Here is a 19,980-nt window from a genome sequence, read left to right as displayed (position 1 = left end):
TGGTGTGAGTTATAATATAGTAATATGATGGGGTAAGGTTATTATCATAGCAGACTTATGGAAATACAATTCAAACTTAAATGATGAATTCAAAACATTGTAGGTAATGCCGAAAGTACCATGATTCATGCAACAACGTGGAAATCAAAACAAAAACAAACAGTCAAAGGCAGGGTGATTTGATATGCAACAAAGCTTAATGATATGTGCACATCATTCCGGTCAGCGGACAACAACCAAACAGTGAATGGTCAAAACATTTTTCACAAGCAGAAAAACTTTGTGCGTATTAATAGAGAAGTAAAACGTTTTGGTCAAAAGCCTTGTGCGTTGTTGAACACACTCTCTCAGCTATTATGCAACGTGGCCACAGGAAGGATGCAACCATGAATGATGCAGAATAAAGAAATCTATGCTGCAGAACCATGAAAACGTTTTTTTTTTAAAGTATGATCAAGCAATGTGAAGTATCGTATAGGAAATGGGTCCAAACGTTTTAAAAAAACACAGAGAAAAAAACCACGTTGCATTCCAGTCAGAGCACAACAAAGATAATAAGAAAACAATCAAACGTTTTGGTAAAAAAACCCTGTGCATTTTTAACACGAGTTACAGCTACAGTCAACAGGTAAAAACGTTTTGACATGAACCCTGTGCGTATTAAAAAACTCTGCCATTGTTGCCATCACAGCCGTTGAGAGGCTCAGGAAATCGAGAGAACAAACGGTTTTACAGAAAAAACGAAGAGAGACATGCAAAGCTAAGGCGTAGAAATAAGGCAGTTCTACATAAGTTTTAACGCCGAGTTAAATTCCATAGATTGCGCAGACGAATAAGGTAAGATCTGATGTTTAATAAATGCAACAGAGGTTCTGAGGAAAACATTACCTGTCATTTAATGATCAACACACCTATTCTTGCCACCAGTCAGCAAAACGACGATACAGGGGTTTGGAGTGCCATTTAACAATCCTCAGAACTCGCCAATAGCAGGTAAACGCCAAAACTACACCATTGATTCCAGAAGTTAATAAATATAAGTGTTAGATGAACAACAGTATTAATGAATAAACGGCTATGTGATAAGGCAACACGATTCACCGGTGTAGTTACATAAATCACGGCACGAAAATTATGCAAAACTATGCGGTATTTCCACCATATTTCACATGCAAAACACGTCATTCACATCTCTGTGGGATCATATGCGTATTTGGCACAGTCGAACCAAAGTTTTTGTAAACAATGACCTTGTATAGCAGAGGAGGCAGAGCATTATTGTTTAAGAGCTGAGGATGCGTTTTTAGGGTGTTGTTTCATGACATAAGGATTGTATGGCCGATGCATTTTTTTTTCCAATTGTTACACACAGATATATATTGCACAATTTTGCTTAAGGAAGGACTGTAATGTGTAAAAAAAAAAATGTATATTGTGAATTTAGGTTGCTGCAGGGGTTGTAAGAGGCCATGTTATTTGAGTCTTTTGTAGGAAATGAGTTGATTGTTTGAAGATTTGAGTTTACATGTGAGTGCGCAGAGCCAAAATAACATTGATTAAATAAAACAGTGCAGGGGTTGATACAAACCATTGAACAGTGAGCAGCAAGTTTCTTTATGATGATTAGCACAGTGCTGAAGGTTAGTTATTGAATCTTGGCTTGCATGGTGAATTATACGAGCAGAAGAACAATATCTTGAGATTACAATAAGATATTTTTCTTATGGATTTCCATTTCAAATCAGAGCTCAATTTTTTTACAAGAGGTGTTTTTTTTTTCTACAAAGGGTAATGATTTAAAAAAAGTAGTGACTTGTTGTTGCCGTGAGACAGAAATAAAACAGGCTTGCAGTTTAATTGTTTTAAAAGAGCATCAGAAATAGGTAAGCAGGATACTCGAGAAAAATTTGAAGAAAAAAATTGATTGCAAATTGAATGATCATTCAATCTCAGGAATGCATTTCAATTTTGAGAAGCTACTATTTTTCGTTGCTTTTTCTAGGCAAATGAAAATGAAATTTGAAAAATGAAAACATGGGTTTTCTTCAGAACGAGCCTAATTACACTCCATGCGAACATTTTTCTCAAGTTCATTTCTATTTCGGGATATTTTTATGGTTCTTTCAACCTCTATTTCGTAAATTGCCTGGGAAAAAATGTTGAAGTCAACTTTGAGCTTAATGGCTCTCTTGGTTTGGTTAATGGAAGACCATATGATGGTGGATGGATTGAAAAAAACATGAATAATGCTGCAAATATGGAATCATTGTTGGATGTAGATCAGTATATGACATTCTGTGAAAAGGAGGGACTCTAGTCATTAAGCAGCAATTTCTCTCTTTGATGAATCATAATGATTTTTGAAAGTCCTTGTTTCAGTGGGTTAGAATCCAGAATTAAAGAATATTGATTTGAGAATGCTTTTCTCAGAAGAGTTTGTTAAAATCTCTGAAGGCAGAATAAGATTTGATTTGCAAAAGCAGAGAGGATTAAAATTCAATTTTTGAAACAAGTATGGTTTTGATTTTTAAAGGTTGAAGGCATAGATATCCTTTTTACAGGTAGCTTCATCTTCAAAGGGACAGAGTCACAGGTACATCAGTACATCAGTCAGCATACAGAGGCAGAAGATCAACGAGACAAAGACAAGCATGAGGACATGCTTGAAGATTAGCAAGGGAGAGATGTTGGCCCTCAGTTTTGGTCTATTTTTGCTTAGGGAAACTTACCTAATTATTATATTTTCCATCCATTTTCCATCATATCCATCTCATTTTGATGTATTTTATGCATATTCAGGTGTTTAATTTTAATTTTTCAATTTCTAGAAGTTTTTATGAAAATTGAGTTTCAAGTGCAATTTTGGACTGAATCAGAAATTCCCGTAATAGCTATGTGGATGACATGTTTGCAGGACACTTGGGCTTGAGTTTGATGCATGGATGGATAGCTTGGGAACTAGGACTAAGCTAACTCCACTTGGTTCAGCCAGAACAAGCTTTATTAGGCCCGGTCAAGGCTGGTCAAACATGACTAGTCACCAGAAAATCCCTAGGAAATAGGGCAGTTTTGAGATTTTATGGGATTGACCATATTTCTTGTGATGAATTGGATGAGTTCGACTTAGATAGGTGGATATGAGTAGATATGATTGTTAGAGATAATATAGATCAGTTTGTTTCATTAAACCTCTATTTATAGCCAAGACTTTGATGGCTTTTGTAATGGAATTTGTATGTAATTGTTGTATAATTTGAGTTGGGAGCTAATTTGAAAAACTTGTTTCATTCCAATTTGTTGTTCATGCTTGGTTGATTTACTAAAGTTTTTGTAGCTGATATTTCTTCAATTGTGCAAGGCAAGGGTGGAGGGTCCCCACACCAAGCTAAGTACACTTCTTGGTTCAATTTTCATAGTTTTCATAGACTAGTTTTTGTTTCAAATGTATTTAGATGTGTGATGATTGTTGAATGAATATTGGTTTAATTATAATCTACATACGAAGGGATACAAAGGAATTTAAGTTAAATTCTCCTTCTATTTGATCTTGAACTAAAACTGAATTTCATTCTCCATTTCTCATTTGAAGTTATTTCTGCATTTCTGGTTTGAAGCAATGGTGATTGTGATATAGTAGGATCGTGAAGAAGGAAAATCTAGACCTCCTTAGTTAGGAGCATATTCTTCTACATCTTCTGCATCATAAACCATTGTTAATTAGTGCTCTTAGATTTATCTTCATGAAAGTAGTATTGTAGGGAAGAACAACCTGGTTCTCCTAAGTTAGGAGCCTCTTCCCTCATATATTACATAAATGAATTAGAAATTGTTAAAATAGGTTTATATTTGTAATATGTACTTCCTTAATTCTTCAAATTTTATCTTCTAAACTTGATTATATCTGATGTCCATATACAGTGGATTTTCCTCCAAGTTTTACAAACCCGGATTGATAATTAAATACTTGTGTTAATTTAGTCAATAAATTAGCCCAACAGCTTATGTCAGTATCTTCGGTAAAGGGAAAATATTTCTATGTGACCTTCATTGATGACTTCTTCGAGAAGACTTGGATCTACTTCATGAAGACTAAGGGTGAGGTCTTCAGTCATTTCATAGACTTCAATGCTCAAGTGGAGAACATGATAGGAAGGAAGATAAAGGTGTTGAGGATAGACAACAAGAGTGAATACACACACCTCTAATGAGTTCACATATTTCTGCAAGGAGGCGGGGATCAAGAGGGAGAAGACAGTGGCCTACAATCCATAGTAGAATATGGTTGCAGAGAGGAATAATCGATCCATCATCAATATAGCGAAGGGCATGATCCATGATTAGAGTTTTTCAATGTTTTGTGGGTAGAGGCATGCAACACAGTTGTGTATTTTCATAAAAGGAACCCACACTAGATACTAGAGGATAAGACATCTGAGGAAGCATTCACTGGCAAGAAACATGAGATAGGACATCTCAAGATATTTGGTTGTCTAGTCTACATCCACATACATGTGGAAAACAAGGAAAAGTAGCATCCCTCAAGTGGGAGGGGAATTTTGGTGGGATACAGTGGAGATTCAAAGGATTATAGTCTTCCTGACAGATTAACGGAAGACAATGTTGAGCCGAGGTGTCAAGTTCGAGGAGAACTTAGCATCTAAGAAATCTCAAGACCTACCAACAGTTGCAGAGGGGCCTCAAGAATAGGAACCAAAGAAGGATTCGAGAGCAGGGACATCTGATAGTAAAGAAAGCTAGCCATTAATGTAGGAGGAGCAGTCAACTCCTTCGACATCAGTTGGGGGCTTAGGTGGGTGGAGCAAACCTTGTGGGATGTTTAGGGAGCATGTTGAGCCTCCCAAGATGACTTTTAGGGAGAGTAAACCTTCGCGGAAGTTTTCGACATACATGGATTTGATGACCAGCATCATAGACTCAAAGCCTTATAGCTTTGAGGAAACAACCAACCAGCAAGTGTGGAGAGATACCATGGTGGAGGAGCACAACTCCATCATGAAGAATGATGTCTAGGAGATTGTGTCGAGACCAAAGGGGAAGTCAATTATGACTTCCAAGTGGATTTATAGGGTAAAGCATGCAACAGATGGTAGTGTGGAGAAATACAAGGCCATATTTGAGGCTTGTTGGTTCTCTCAAAAAGGAGTAGACTATGAGGAGATTTTTTCTCTTATTACCAAATACTCATATATTTGAGCAGTTCTTTCAATAGCTTCTAAGATAGGACAGAGCATCCATCAGATGGATGTGAAAACCACCTTCCTCAACGACATCATTGAGGAAGAAGTCTACATCAAGCAGCCACAGGGGTTTGAGGTCCATGACATAGAGACACATGTATGTAGGCTTAATAAAGCTTTATATGGGCTCAAACAGGCACCCAAGGCTTGTTATGCCAGGATTGACAGTTATCTACAAGGCATGGACTTCATCAAGAGTGAGGCAGATCCTAACTTATACTTCTTGTTGGTTGGATCTGAGCCCCTCATTTTGGTATTGTATGTGGATGATATCATTCTAACAGGTGTAGAGAGACTAATTGCATGTTGCAAGTCAGATTTAGTGTCAAAATTTGAGATCAAGGATATTGGGCCGATGCATAACTTTCTGGGACTTGAGGTTTGGCAACAACCGGTTGAGATATTCCTTATATAGGGGAAGAAAAATCTAGAGATCTTGAAGATATTAGAGATGGATTATAGCAAATTGATGGCCAATCCGATGGTGACCAACCTAAATAAGATCGATTCTTCAGTTTCAAAGTTGGCAGACTCTATACAATATAGGCAATTGATTGGCTCGTTGATGTATCTAGTCAACACTCAACCAAACATCAGCTTTATTTTTAACACCCTAACTCAGTTCATGGTGGAACCAAGGGAGGTTCATTGGGTTGCAGTAAATCACATGCTTAGATATTTGTAGGGCACAATAGGATATGGATTGCAATACCTTGGTGGAGATGGTGTGAGGTTGTATGGGTGCTCAAATTTAGACTGGGTATGTAGTGATACAAATCAAAAGAGCACCTCTGAGTGTTACTTCTATTTGGGGTCAACAGTCATTTGTTGGTTCAACTAGAGGCAGACCTCAGTAGCACTAATTTCAGCAGAGGCGGAGTATATGGCCCCCAGTCTAGCTAATTGTGAATCCATTTGACTTTGGAAGCTACTCACAAGATTGTTTGGTCAGAAATTTGAGTCATGGTGATCCACTACAACAAACCGAGTTGTATCAAACTCCAGAAGATCCAATGTTTCATGACAAGTCAAAGCACGTTGAGATAAAATACCACCTCATCAAAAACATGGTGTTGAGGGGAGCAGTCAAACTCTAATACATTTCTACAAAGGTTTAGTTGCCAAACATTTTCACCAAGCCCTTGGTGAAGGGAAAGTTCATTTGCTTTGGAGACAAGTTTGGAGTGGTGGAGAATACTTTCCTCACTAAAAGGGAGCATTAGTGTTCGTAGCTAAGACAGATATTTCCATGAGGGTGTCTACTTATGGAAATCGTCATTAAAATTATCCTATGATTTTTTAGACATTCACCTTATTAATTAATTAATTAAGTGAAAATTATTTTATTAAAGTGATTTTTAGTTAATAAAGGACTAAAGTGGGTCACTAAATAAATTAATTAAAAGAGAGCCATTGATCTCATAGTTAGATATTAACTGTTGAAGATTAGGTTTTTGGATCAAGTCAAAATTATAAAAGAAAGAGAGGGTGAAAGACAAATGTACACAGAACATTCACTTCACAAGTCACATGAGTGAAGGAGAAAATTAGAGATCTGATTTTCAGCCATTGGCAAGGATTTCGATAGTATTTCAGCACAGAGAAGGCAACCAGAATTCAACAAGAACAAGCAACTAGTTAGTAGCAAGGAAAAGAGCATCCCAACAGAGCGGGTCGTACCATTGTACAAATTCCATGCAGTTGTACATATTTGATGGTTGGTTGCCTCGATTTCCATGCAAACTATAATTTTCAAGTTTGTTATTCATTTGATAAATTCTCAAAGAAATGCTCCCTCTGAGAAAGCTCTTTTAGGCTCTAAAGATAATTTTGAATGATGAACTAATCTAGAAGAGCATAAATATTTATGTATTGTGTGTGGTTTATTTTCTTGTTTTCTATTGCATGCAAAAGTTAATATTACCAACAAATAACTAGATCTAATTTATTTGCTTAAATAGTTGGTTTGGGATAATTTAACAAACATTGATGATCATACAAAAATAGAACTCAACTCAAAGAACCGAAAGAAGGATGGGAAGAAGAAAAATATCATGGCCACATATTTGAGTAATCAGGTGGAAAACAGTTGAGACATGGATGAGAAGATTGTATGCACATCATTGTAGAAGGGGGTAAATATGAATAGCCTTCCCCAATAGAATAGAAGGAAATGACCAAACTCTTCCATATAAAGATAAAGGTCAAGAAGATGAAAATTGATGTTATGTTCAACTCAAAGTCGCAAACGATCTTATTGCAATAGGGCTAGTCAAAAAAATGAGAATTGAGGTTCGTGATCATCCAAGCTCATACCCAAAGGAAAGGGTAAATAAGGATGTGAAAATAAAGATAACCAAACATTGTAAAGTCATATTTGCTATCAATATTGATTTTATTGATGAAACATAATTGGATGTCGTTCCACTTGATGTATGTGGAGTGCCATTTGGAAGTCCCTATATGTACATACGGGATGCACTATTCATATGGAGAGCCAACCAATGTTGCCTCATTAAGGATGGAATATCATTCACCATCAATGCGCACAAGGAAAATTCCAAAATTGTGTTGGTAAGTGCCAACCAAGCCAAGAAAATAATTAGTTCTAGCAAGAAGTATGTTTTAATAGTTTTAAGAGAAACTTAGTTTGTAGAAGAGTCAATGAGAGTAAAGGCATCTTTGGTGGGTTGCACTAAGAAACATAGACAACAAACTGGAAGAGTTGCTGCATGCATACAAGGGAGTGTTCCAAGAGCTTAAAGGGCTACCACCCAAGAGGGAAGTGGAGCATGAGATCCATTTATTGTCAGACTCTTCATTGTTGAATATTGGGATGTATAGGTAGCCTATAATAAAAGCAAACGTGGTGAAGAAATAGATGCAACAATTGTTGGAAGAGGATGTTATTTTACCATGTACCTCACCATGTGGTCACCTAATCCAGGTGGCTCCAGACACATGCAGAAGTCCAAGAGGACTCAGAAAGGGGCAAAATTCAAAGTGGCCAGGTTGTTCCCAAACCAGCACCAGATCAAAGTGCTTGTCGCCCTGATTCCAACGGTGCAAATGGCACTCAAATCTTAGCTCGTATGAGGGAGTACGAGCTAGTGAAATTTTTGGTCAAAGTTCGATTGTGGGTCAGGTTTAATTGTCCTACAATTTGACCGACCCCGGGGCATGAAACCTAGCTCCCAAGAGCTGGCAAAATTGTTGCCACTTTAATTTGTCTAATAACCCTTATGTTAGACAAAATCAAAAAATGGCTCTATATTGTATAAAAATAAAAAATATATATAGTTTATGGGGTGGCGAGCCACCAACCCCACCACCCCCCCAACGACCAACTATATTACATATAAAACAAATTTTAAAAATTAAAATGGGTCGGCGGGCCATGACCCCCACTAGCCCTCCCTCAACCACCACACACCACATATAAACGTAATTATGGGCGGTGGGCGGGCCACCTCTGGTGGACCCAGCCCATGCCCCGCCTATGCTATAACATGCCATATATATAATGATGATGATGATGATGATGATGGTTAACGTCCACTGAGACCAAATTGGTCTATCGGACCTACAATTTTCTTAATTTTTACTTGTCTGGCTCCTCGTCTTTCTTGGCGAGATTGGTGTTGTAGCTTTCTTTCTTTTCTCTACGGTCTTCCAACTTCCTTTGTCTTGCATCTCCTTCATCTCTTCTGGTTCTTGGGACATTGGTGTCTTAGCTTCGCGATCTATAGTCGGAGAAGTTTGGTTTAGGAGATCTGCTTTGCTGTTAAATGAAGATTTATTTTCTGCGGTATTCAAATCCTCATAAATGTTGATTTGTTGGGGCGGGCTTTCTCCTTGCTTGCTTTCAGAGTTGTTTCCTTCTTCCTTGATTTCTTGTGACTCAGAGTTTTCTCTAGAATATTCTTCTTTGATGACAGTGTAGTGTTCTTTTTGTGCTCCTTCCCACCATGTAGATCTGTGGTGGTTTTTTCTAACAAAATTTTTCTCAGAGGCTTTTGGGCAATTTTTGGCTAGATGCCCCGTCTCAAAGCACGATCGACATCTGAAGAGGACACTTTCATAATCAAGCTTCTGGTTCCACACATAGTCTTTACTTGTTAGGTTTATTTCAGCTGGGAATCCGGCGCTGAAATCTATTTCCACACAGATGCGTGCATAGGTGGTTCTGGCATATTCCTCTGTTTCTGGGCACCTGCAGTAAAATTTCCCAATTGCATTTCCGATGGCTTTTAGCGAGCAGAGATTCCAGAGATGCAAGGGTAGGCTTGGCAATCTCACCCAAACTGGTGCTGAGGTTATCACTGCTGTAGAGGGATCGAATGATGGGTTCCATGGCTTCAAGAATAGGCCTGATTTTTCCCAAAACCAAGGGCCGGAATCTAGAATACATTGTTTGCTTTCAGGATTTTCAAAATATACTATAAAGAAACCTCTAGCACAGGGGTAGATATTAATTTCATCAGAAATGATAGGCTTCCATACCTCCGAGATCCAATTGTGGAGTGCTATCAGCTGCGGCCAAAAACCATTGAACCGGCAAATTAGGGCACTTTCGGAGAACTTCAAAGCTTCATCGAGTGAGTCCTGGACCACTTGGATAGTGGGAGCTGGGGCTTAACTCACGATATGGGCAGGAGATTGCCCTCCAGAGGTGGATGAGCCACCAGTTATTTTTGCGAAGCTCGGAGCCATATTTTACGCAGATCTGCACCAGATCGAACCGCAGATCTGAAGAGTCAAGCCGCAGATCTGAAGAGCTGTGACCCAATGAAGTTTTCGAGTGCCACAGATCGAAAGAATGCGAAGATCTTTTCGAGTGCCGCAGATCGAAAGAATGCGAAGATCTTTTCGAGTGCCGCAGATCGGAAGAGTGCCGCAGAACCTCTATGCGCACTATAATTTCATTACTCTCTAGTCAAGCTCACTATAATAGTAATGAGTGATAAAGATCGGAAGAATGCGCAGATCGGAAGAATGCCCTTATCAAACGCAATCACTGCTCGTTGCAGAAATCCTCTTCTCGGCTTCGTATCAAGCCTAAACTCTCGTACTTACCCTTATAAAACGTAATCGCTGCTCTTACCCTTATCAAACGCAATCGCTGCTCGTTGCAGAAATCCTCTTCTCGGCTTCGTATGAATCTTTACAGGGAGAGAGATCGGAAGAATAGTGGGCTGGCGGGAATCAAACCCGCCCGGCCACGTGACCAACCCGCACCACGGGAGGCCCAACGAACCAAACAATACGCCACCATGAACGCACCTTAACGGCCGCCCCAAACAACATTTAATACAACAATACAAATGTGTCATGGAGGTTAAGGGGAGAGCCACACAATGCAGACCCGACCCCCAAAACAAATGTTAATGTGGGTTTTCAAAACGAAAAGGGTTTTAATATGGAGGGGTCGAGGTTTGACCATCCGACCTCCTCCTTATAATTCGGCATTTTTACCAATCCGCCTACAACCACCTCATTGTAACATTCGCCCACCAAAAACATTATATAAACCCTCATTTGCTCAGTACACAAGGCCAAGGCGCAACACAGAAATCGAGACATATTATTTTTTTTATTGTAGGTGGAACCATGAACTGGGAAAAGTGCAGGCAGAACCATGATTAAGCCAAATTTCCAGGAGGGTGAAATTTTTGCAGTGTCCAAATTGAACAAATATTATGTCTATCTTACACCTCTCAGCGACATGAACCTGATGGCACATTTAGAATTTTGATTTGAGCAATAGATCTTCAGATGCCTGGAGGAGGGAATCTTTGAGGAATCTAGGGGGAATCTAAAAGATTATTGTAGCCCCAGATTTCCACTTTCTCAGAATTCAGAAATTTGACAGTCAATTTTGCACTATTCGACGCCACAAATTTGATGGTGCATTCAGATTTTTCATTTGATCATTTCATTTTTCAGGCACTTTTCAAAGTGGAGTGCAGTTGTCAGCATTCAATGTGCGAGCAATCATTTCCATGCGATTAAATGCCGCGAGATTGATGGTACAGCCAGCTTCATCAGTTTGACATCCTTTTCTTCAGACAACCCCAGGATGTGAGGTATATGCAATATGTTCATGTACTTCTTTTTGCTATGAGATGCATTGTGTTGCATAAATCCCTATTTGATGTTTGATGTGGGATCTTGTTTTCTTACTTGTTTCATGATTCCTGCTTGATGTGAAGCGGAATCATCTGTGTGATGTACTTGTTGTCATGATTCGTCATGGTTTACTTGAGATCCCTTTGTCGTCATGTTGATGGGATACTTATGTTGTTGCCATGTATGCCTGAATTGAGATCCCTTTGATGCCATGTTGGCGGGACGCTCATTATTTTCATATGTGAAGTTATGTCATACTGATAGGAGTCCTTTTTGAATGATAGTTCCTGTAGCGGAACATCTCTTGGAGCCACTCCTGTGTGAGAGCATTTTCCTTGTATGATAGCGACGTCACCACCTATGTACATCATCACTATTGATAGCACTTAATGCAGTGGCCTACACCATCTTGACACCAGGGCCCAGAGACGTAGTCCCTCCTGGACGAACTCCGTTATCAACATCTTGTGTTTTATGTTACTGATTCTTGTCATGTTCCTTCTTATTTACAGCATTCATATATGTTCCTTTATGCTATTTTAAAAGCAATTTTAATCACATCACGAAAGCAAAAGATCTTGGATAAATCCGGGAGTTGAGTCAACTTGGATCAAGTGTGGTATCAGAGCAGTCTTTGCGTGGATGTGAATTGCAAGCATAAACAATGGAACATGCAGTGACAAAGGATGAAAAAGCGATGTACGAGACCATGCTCAAATTTCTAAAAGGGTGGAAATAATGTATGACACTCTACACAAAGAGACAGAGGAAAAGGAGCGATTGTAGCTTCAGTTGCGAGCCACGGAAGAGGCCCTGGAAGAACTTAAGCACAACAACCAAAATCTTCAAACAGAGAATGTTGAATTGAAGATGCGTCTACAAGAAGAGAAAGAGGAGAAACAGAGTTTGCTACAACAGCTGCAAGCAAAGGACAAGGCCTTGGAAAAGCTGCAGTGTGACCCATGTGAGGTAAAAAGTAATTCTCCAAATTCATATATGTGTCCTGATGATGATTTCGCTGTTTTTGAAAATCATACCACAAGAATTGGCTCCAAACTGTTGAAGAAAATGGGTTATGAAGGAAAATGCTTGGGCATTAATGGCCAAGGCATTGTCAACCCCATCAAAGTAGAAGAATTACCCCGTCAGACAAGACTTGGGTATGTCAGAAAGGAAGTTGGGGAATGCACCGAGACAACGATCGAACCACCAACAACAGATGATGAGAAGCCCTCATCAGTTCTTTCCAAATAGACAGAGAAGGTAAAAGATGTTGATTTCCTTTCAGTTTCGTCTTCACATAGTATGATTTCTGTTGGAGATGTGGAGATACCAATTGCAGGGGCAAACATGAGGCTCCTTACCAGGACGAGGCACGAGGAGGAAAAAGAACTTGGTGTTAATAACCAAGGCATAACTAAACCATTGGAGGTTAATTAGAGACCTCGATTTTGAGGCTTGGGATACACTGAAGGAGAATGCTCGAAGGTGTCAGATTCTTCCGAGACATCGTCGAAATCGTTGAGGAAAGAGAATGATGGGAACACATCCCCATCCTCCCATGGCAGTGCCCATTGCAGGGAGAGAGCTGAGGCGAGCCCTTATCACCATAATGACACCAGAGACTGCAAGGAAAGGTATAACCAATTTTGATATTCGAATGGTCATTTCGATTATAATAATTTTGTTAATGATGAACGTAAAACATGGCATCAAAAATCATGTACCTTTTGTGGATTACATAACCATACATTTTCTAAGTGTTGGAAAAGAATAGCAGCACCCAAAAGGAGGAGGCATGAAAGACCCTCTCAACAACAGGTAAAGAAACATGTTAAGCAGATCTGGAGGAAGAAGACGTATTGCAGTCATTGCAACAAGGGTGGTCATCAAAGAGCCACTTGTTGGAGGCTTCATCTAGAGCAGCGCCTTAAAGACAAAGCATCGATGCATGAGCCATATATAATGGTTGTCCGACCAGCGAATGCGCCACAAGGAGGCGACCCATTCACATTGATAAGTGAAAAATGGTTTCTAGATATGTTAGCTTGTCATGGTCGTACTTTTGTAAATCATTTGTTGCATTTTAAGATGTAAAAGTGATGATGTGTGTTTTCATCACTTGTCAAAGAAAAAGTAGTGTTTGGCATTATCTTTGTAAATCATGTGTTGCAGTCATGATGTGTTTTCCATCACTTGTTGGAGCAACAATGATATGTTGGCCTTGTTTTCTTAGCTGGGGTATTGTGTCCATCTTGATGTAAACTTAACCACCGAGTATGTGTTATAAACTCGTGGCAAGTATGGGATGTTTGGGTCATTAGCTAGTCATGTAAGTCAAGCATGTAATTTGCAAAAAAATGTACTATAGGTTGCAGAGGATGTAGGTGTTGGCTCATCGCTTAAGGCTCTGAAAAACAAAGGTGAAGGAGATGGAAGCAAGACCTTTTCAATACGCTTGTGATGCAGACAAGGTACAAAGAAGTTGCAGATTATTTTTCATGCTTTTGGAGGACCAAAAGCTCCTCAGTGGGGAGGATTGATCCAAGTGGCTCCAGATACATGCAAAAGTCCAAGAGGACTTAGAAAGGGGCAAAATTCAAAGTGGCCATGTCATTCCCAAACCAGCACCAGATCGAATTGCTCGTCGCCCTGATCCCAATGGTGTGAACGGCACTCAAATCCGAGCTCGTATGAGGGAGAATGAGCCAGTCAAAGTTTTGGTCAAAGTTCGGTTGTGGGCCAGGTTTAAGTGTCCTACAATTTGACCAACCCCGAGGCATGAAACCTAGCTCCCGAGAGCGAGCGAAATTGTTGCCTCTTTAATTTGTCTAATAACCCTTATGTTAGACAAAATTGAAAAATGGCTCTATATTGTGTGTGTGTGTGTGTGTGTATATATATATATATATATATATATATATATATATATATATATATAGTTTATGGGGTGGCAAGCCACCAACCCCGCCACCCCCCAACAACCAACTATATTACATATAAAACAAATTTTAAAAATTAAAACAGGCTGACGGGCTCATGGCCCGTCGGCCCTCCCTCAACCACCACACACCACATATAAACGTAATTATGGGCAGTGGGCGGGCCACCTCTAGTGGACCCGACCCATGCCTCGCCCACATTATAACATGACATATATATAACAATGGGCTGGCGGGAATTGAACCCACCCGGCCACGTGGCCAGCCCTCACCACGAGTGGCCCAACAAACCAAACAATATGCCACCATCAACGCACCTCAACGACCCCCCCAAACAACACTTAATACAACAATACAAATGTGTAGCGGAGGTTAAGGGGCGGGCTGCCCAATGCGGACCCGACCCCCAAAACAAATGTTAATGCGGGTTTTCAAAATGAAGATATTTTTAATATGGAGGTCAGGGTTTGACCACCCGACCTCCTCCTTATAATTCGGCATTTTTATCAATATGCCTACAACCACCTCATTGTCATATTCGCCCACCAAAAACATTATATAAACCCTCATTTGCTCAATGCACAGAAGCCAAGGTGTGGCACGATGTAGGTGGAACCATGAACCTGGGAAAAGAGGAGGCTGAACCATGATTGAGCCAAATTTCCAGGAGGGCGAAATTTTTGCAGTGTCCAAATTGGACAAATTTTATGTCGATCTTACACCTCTCAGTGACACGAACCTGATGGCGCATTAAAAATTTTGATCTGAGTAGCAGATCTTCATATGACACAGAGGAGGGAATCTTTGAGGAATCTAAGGGGAATCTAAAAGATTCTTGTAGCCCCAGATTTCCACCTTCTCAAAATTCAGAAATTTGACAATCGATTTTTCACTATTTGACACCACAAATCTGATGGTGCATTCAGATTTTTCATTTGATCATTTCATTTTTCAGCCACTTTTCAAAGTGGAGTGCAATTATCAGCATTCAATGTGTGAGCAGTGATTTCCATGCGATTCGACGCCGCGAGATTGATGGTATGGCCAACTTTAGCAGTTTGACATCCTTTTCTTCAAACAGCCCCAAGATGTGAGGTATATGTAGTATGTTCATGTACTTCTTTTTGCTATGAGATGCATTGTGTTGCATAGATCCCTGTTTGATGTTTGATGTGGGATCTTGTTTTCTTACTTGTTTCATGATTCCTGCTTGATGTGACACGGAATCATCTGTGTGATGTACTTGTTGTCATGATTCGTCATGTTTTATTTGAGATCCCTTTGTCGTCATGTTGATGGGATACTCATGTTGTCGTTGTGTATGGCTGAATTGAGATCCCTTTGATGCCATGTTGGCGGGATTCTCATTATTGTCATATGTGAAGTTATGTCATACTGATAGGAGTCCTTTTTGAATGAGAGTTCCTGTAGCGAAACATCTCTTGGAGCCACTCCTGCATGAGGGAATTTTCCTTGTATGATAGCGACGTCACCACCTATGTACATCATCACTATTGACAGCACTTAATGCAGCAACCTACACCATCTTGACACCGGGGCCCAGAGACGTAGTCCCTCCTGGACGAACTCCGCTATCAACATCTTGTGTTTTATGTCGTTGATTCTTGTCATGTTCCTTCTTCTTTACAGCATGCATATCTGTTCCTTTATGCTATTTTAAATGCAATTTTAATCACATCACGAAAGCAAAAGATCTTGGTTAAATCCAGGAGTTGAGTCAACTCATATCATCACCCATCATAATTATGCCTAAGAAGAATGGGACATGGCAAATGTGCATTAGTTACAGAGCATTGAAAAAAATAATTTTCAAGAACACTACCGAGAACAGATGATTTGTTGGACCAGTTACAACAAGAAAAATACATCACAAAGTTGGACTTAAAATCAAGGTATCACCAAGCTTGAGTCAAAGAAGAAGATACCTAGAAAAATTGTCTTCAAAACCAAGCAAGCCTTGTATGAGTGGTTAGTCATGTCGTTTGGTTTATGTAATGCACCAACTACATTCATGAGGTTAATGAATGACATATTGTGCCCTTTTCTAGATTCATTTGTTATTGTTTATTTGGATGAAATATTGTTATATAGTACTACCTAGGAGGAGCACATATCACATTTGATGCAAGTGCTAGAGGCATTAAAGAAGCATCAATTGCTAGCAAATCTCAAGAAATGTGAGTTTGTATAGCATTCTTTGGTGTATTTAGGATATCTTATTGGCGGAGGAGAGTTGAAGATAGATCGTGCCAAGATGGAGGCCATCATGAAGTGGTCAATGCATACCAATGTGTCTAAGATCAATATTTTTGTTGGGGAAATACAGTACCTGAGGAAATTCATAGCCTCATTTCCAATATTAGCAACACCATTCCAAGCCATAACAATGAGTAGAAAAAGTTTCCAATGGGGAAAGGGTCAATGGAGGGCCTTTGAAGAGTTAAAGGAGAAAAGTATTCAAGCATCAATACTTGCACTACCAAACTTGCAGCATCCCTTTGATGTGGAGATGAATGTGAGTGGGTATTCTATGGAAGTGATGTTTTAGTAGGGAGGAAGGCATGTATGCTACCACTCTAAATTATTTCATGGGGCAATTATCAACTACCCTAAGGAGCTCTATGTCCTAATACAAGCTGTCAAAAATTGGAAACATTATTTGATGAGAAAGGAGACAATACACAAATCATCAACTATTACAGTACCTACAAGCCCATATTAAGTTACAATAAACTAGGCATTATAAGTGGGTGGGGTTTTCACAACAATTTCATTTAGTGATCAAGTGTAAGACGGGAAACACAAACAAGCTGGATGACATGCTTTTAAGGCCACCCACATCAAAGATCACAATTTTGAGAATTATGATGCACATGGCGTCTTTCACACATGATGCATAAAGAGAGGCATAAACATATGATGAGGAGTTTCATCACTTGCAAAACTAGAGTCATGCGATAATAAAGATAGCACAATTGACTATCATCTCCAGAATGGGTTACTCCACAAGTTGGACAAATATTATGCGTTTCTAAAAGTGAGTGATTGTAGCTAGTTAGAGAGACTCACACCTCCAGGATGCAAGGAATTTTGGTGTAGGGAATATAGTTGTCAACTTATAGAGGTATGTGTACTAGCCCAATATGCAAGAAGATGTAGCTAGGTTCATAGAGGATATATACTTTGGTACACCAACAAGCCTAGTAACAAGAAACAGGGTTTATACCATCCCTTATCGGTAACCATTCGTCCTTGGGAAAGCATTTCCATGGAATTTATGGGAGTTTTACCAGCAACCAAGAAAGGACATGACTACATGTTCATGGTAGTTGATAGGTTAAGTAAGATGTGTGTTCTCATGCCCAGTAAAAATACCATCAACAAGCAAGAAGCAACAAACTTGTTCTTCAGAAAAGTTTAGGTGGACTTTGGAATCTTAAGGAGCATCGTTTTAGACAGAGACACAAGATTTTTAAGTGCATTTTGGACTACATTATGGGAGAAGATGAACATGAAGTTGAAGAGGTCTACAACATTCCATCCACAAATAGATAGGCAAACATAAGTAATCAACAGTACTTCAGTGCAACTTTTAAGGGGTTACAATCAAAAGCATCCATGGACTAGGGATGAAAATATAGTATATACACAACACTCTTATAATAGAGTAGTCCACACTTCCACTGGTAAGTCACCATTTCAAACTCATTTTGGATATTTTCCACCTTCACCTTTGAATATTGCATAAGGACAACAAGGAGGAGTGAGGGAGGATATTACAAGGGATGCTTTAAAGGAGGAAAAAATTGTTGGAAATATTAGGCAAATCCATTTACAGCTACAGAAGATGTTGCAAAAGTCACAAGAAAAGTACACATTAGAGGAAATTTCAACGAAAAGTGCCCATGAAATTTTCATGTAATTTCCATGTCATAATATGTAAACCAATCAAAATCCTTTAAATTTAAAAAGAGGTACATGTAAATACTTTGGAGGGAAAAGAAGAAAAACTACTTTTTAAATTGTATTTTTGGTTTATCTCCTTATAGGTTCAATTTTTATCAATGTAGGTCTTCTCAAAAGTATGCATAATGGATACTCGTTGGATGTGGAATTTAATTTTGCATCCAACGAGTGTCTTAACTTGAAATTTGAGTAAACCTATAAGGAGATAAGCCAAAAATACAATTAACAAAAAAAAGTATTTTCTTCTGTTCCTTCCAAAATTCATAACTCTTATTTTATTATTTTAACTATTATTTTATTATTTTTCCTTAGGAGACCACTTTTAGGATTAAATTTCCTCTAATGAGTCTTCATGGCTTGGTTTCTTGTATTATTTATTATTTTTATTATTTATTATTATTTATTATTTATTATTAAGGGGAGGGATATTACATACTCTCCCACTTTAAGGAACTTCGTCCCGAAGTTAAGTTGAATTATTTATTATTTATTATTTATTATTATTTATTATTTTATTTACTTCATGTTGCCAACACCCTCTGCTGAACTAGTATAACCAGCAGGCATCGAAAGTCCCCAACACCCCGGGAAATCTCAAGGAATCTCTGTCCTTTTTCCCACTTTCGGCACCAGGCATAAGCCTGACCCGGTCTGTATCCTAGTCCAAGGCTGGCCCCAAGGCTCGCGCCTGACTCAGACCTCATCTGCCCCAAGGCAGGCATCTGGTCCGGTACTCAATGACCCCGGGCATCTCACAAGGCTGGCCCACTCCCTCCACAACTACTAAGGCGCACAGCCCCAAGCATCGAAGTCCTTTACATCCCTTCCAGACTTCGGCATCCCAATCCAATAACAGGCACCTAGCCTAGAACATCAGGCACTTGGCCTCCTCAAGATGGTCCCATAGCTCTTCAAGAGCTATACACAAGACAAAGGAACCACTGGCATATGTAGTGTTGATTGAGTTTTGTCCCCAGCCCATATGGTGTTACTTATTCTCCTTTGTGCGTATGGGCTCGCACGAGATCATCAAATAAACCAGCCCTTTCATCCCATTTGTGGAGTTCTGTGAATCATCACACCCAACATGCAACCAATGCATTAACCATACCATCATAGTATCATAGGAAATAATCCACCTGCCAAGTCTTGCAGATACATGTAATTTGAATGGCAATTGCAATGCAAAATTAAATCTATGAAAAGATCATATTGAGAGAGTCGTGTTCTTGCAATAATAGACCAGAGAAATGCCAAGCAACTGTTATCGCTAAAAGAAATGAGAATAGCAATCCAACCCAATCAGTAAATAGTATGATCAACATTCAAGGAATGTTATCTCTATGTTTTTAGATCAAATTGAACAGTAAAATAATGAACAAATTGCTAGTGAATAATGATCATCTAAAGGTACTCAGATATCAGAGTTTATCCACTGTAAATTGGAACAGATTTCACTATTTTAGATCACTTTAATTGGTGACAAATTTCAACTTCAATTATCCAAATGCTTCAAAAACTGTGTTGTAAAATGAACTAGTGGTGGGTAGTTACACCAGCATTAAAGATTTGTTACAAAAAACATGCCAGTATACCATATCAATAGTGCAATCTTTCAGAGAATTATACATCGTCAATTATGGGTAGATTATCACCATCCAAGA

Source organism: Pinus tabuliformis, chromosome 7, assembly GCF_031772625.1.
Source record: "Pinus tabuliformis cultivar Carrire ecotype Pingquan chromosome 7, CPIR1, whole genome shotgun sequence".
Lineage (NCBI taxonomy): Eukaryota > Viridiplantae > Streptophyta > Pinopsida > Pinales > Pinaceae > Pinus > Pinus tabuliformis.
Note: the sequence above shows the minus strand (reverse complement) of the source record.